The sequence below is a fragment of the Belonocnema kinseyi genome, chromosome 6 (assembly GCF_010883055.1).
Source record: "Belonocnema kinseyi isolate 2016_QV_RU_SX_M_011 chromosome 6, B_treatae_v1, whole genome shotgun sequence".
Classification (NCBI taxonomy): Eukaryota; Metazoa; Arthropoda; class Insecta; order Hymenoptera; family Cynipidae; genus Belonocnema; species Belonocnema kinseyi.
Genome location: NC_046662.1, coordinates 23,791,617 through 23,794,247, shown reverse-complemented (window position 1 = coordinate 23,794,247; position 2,631 = coordinate 23,791,617).

Here is a 2,631-nt window from a genome sequence, read left to right as displayed (position 1 = left end):
ATTTTTAATTTTTTCAATATGCTCCAAATACGCTAGTGGTCCACAGACCCGAGCGTCAAGACTCTAAGGGAGCAGCAAAATTTTTAATTTTTTCAATCACCACGAATATTGACTTTGTATTTTAATAGAAATTACAATGGAGCAGCGCAACGATTTTTTTTGAGAAAATGTATTTTAAGAAACCTTGGATTTGCTAAAAAGTTTCGGACAAGAAAACTTTTAGGTCACTACTATATTACTTCGTGCATTAATAAAATACAGTTTGTAATAAAATTTTATTATACGAACCACCAGCAACTCTTTCCATATTTTGTCAATGAAATTTCGCACTGAGAACAAAATTTAGAGCACTTGAAACCGTTTATTTCATTTGACGTTTCGACACGTCTCGCGCGAGTATGGGAGCACGCCATCTTTGGGGCCCTGTGAAATTCCACGTGCATAAGACAGAGCCCAATCATTTCGGAATTTCATGTAGGGATTAATTGTTTATAGAATAACGTTTTTGGTTTTACGCAAAAAGAAATACCGGTTTTTAAACTGTAGACACCTTTTTCTGTTATTCCGACCACTGCGTGTAAGTCTAAAAAAACACCTTCATAAGAAGCAGTGGATTCTCACGCTGAAATATTCGTGACGCGATTGTTCTGTGAAATTAGTTTCAAAACAGGGGCGAGGCAAATTAAAGCCGAAAGGATTCGCGCCTCTTTTTTATCACGAGATTTGGGAAGACAATAACGTAAAATTAGGCAAACGGAAAGCTTTTCTCGATAATAAGGACGATTAGACGACACTTAATTAGCTCGCAAGCTTCGCGCAACAAGAGTGTCCGAATCGTAGGAAGTATGGAAACACGGCGATCGTGAAACGAGAAATTGTCGTCGAAGCTCGTAGGAAGAAACAAACCTTTGATGGAGGAATTAAAAAAGACGGATTAAGAGTGCTTTTTTATTTTTTGACGAAAAAATTTAGTCACAGGCCTCTAGTGAATTATTTTATGAATATTTGGTTCAAGTGTGTAATTCATGTGGACGTGCGTGTGTTCAGGAAAAAATTAAGAGAGCCTCTTCAGAAGGCATGCCAATGTTAGCACTCTGTGTTACTGCACTTCCGACCAACTTATATTTGCGAGCAACTTATATTTTACAAAATATTTAATTTGAAAAGAAATATTGGGTTTTTCAATTTGCATGGGGATATTCAAAAATGATAATAATAAAAAAGACTAAAAAAAAAAATTGAAGGAAGGGGATTTGAAAGTTGCCTTCTTGTTCTCTCATCTTTTTTTATTTTGGGGTTTTTGATGTGCATTGGAATATTTAAAAATAATAATAAAAAAGGCGAGAGAAGAAAGAGAAGAAGGGTATTTGGAGGTTTTCCATCACGAAGGAATAATAGGGAGACCCAACTCCGTTTTCACACTTGGCAATAGAAACATCACCTTAAGTGGTATGCGCATTACAGGAAGATCTTAAATTTTTGTGCGCAGGTGCGCAGTTGTCCTCTTCCTATACATGGAAAAGTGTGCGAGTGAGAAAGTTTGTCAAATTGACGTAAGTTTGAGAGGTTCTGTTCTATTGTTTTGATACAGGTGTGACGTGCAGGGTTGTGATGCAACTTACACGCCGAAGAATGCGAATACACTTCGCTTTTTTAAAGCCCTCACTCTAGGTACAATAAACGTCTAATATATTTTATTGTTTTACATAACTGTCATATAATATTAATAGAAATGATTTCGAAATTTAACCTTTGCTCACTACTTGAGTGCCTGCGGGAAATTTTTCAGAGCTTCTCAGAGCCTTGAGAATCCTCAGCATTTACTCTGAGATTTCTATTGGTAGGGCGTTTCATTATAATATCACATTATTTGCCATTATCCTTGCTGATCAAATTGTATACCTGCTTGTAAATGCGTAATTTACCAATTTCTAAACTAAGTCACCTCATAATAACTTTTAATGAAATTATAATATTTTGCATGTTTACGTTTCGAAAAAATTTTAAACTTTTATTCAAGTTATATTACTTTCATTATTTCTTTATCATATTACAAATTTAAAAGGTACCTATAATTTTCCTTCTCAGAATCTGTTCACACATTTTTCAAACAAGTACCGAAAATACTGTTTATATATTTATTTCTTGTATCTTTTGTATGATGTTCAACAAAAGAACAGAACCTCTCTAACTTACGTCAAGTTAACAAATTTTCGCACTCGCACACTTTTCCATGTACAGGAAGAGGACAACTGCGCACCTGCACACAAAAATTTAAGATCTTCCTGTAATGTACCTATCACTTACGGTGATGTTTCTATTGCCAGTTTCAAAGGGCTTCCCACTGGCAGTTGGGTCTCCTTATTATTTCTTCATAGTTGCCATCTTGTTATCTCCTCTTTTTTTATTTTGGGGTTTTTAATTTGCATTGGAATATTTAAAAATAATAAAAAAAGATAAGAGAAAGAAGAGAAGGAAGGGGATTTGGAAGTTATCTACTTTTTCTCTCATCTTTTTTTATTGTGGGTTTTTTTGTTTGCATGACGAGATTTAAGCTTGTATTGTATTTTTCTTTCTTCTTTTTTTTATTTTGGTGTTCTAAACTCTAATGTGGATATTTTAGTCTGGTTT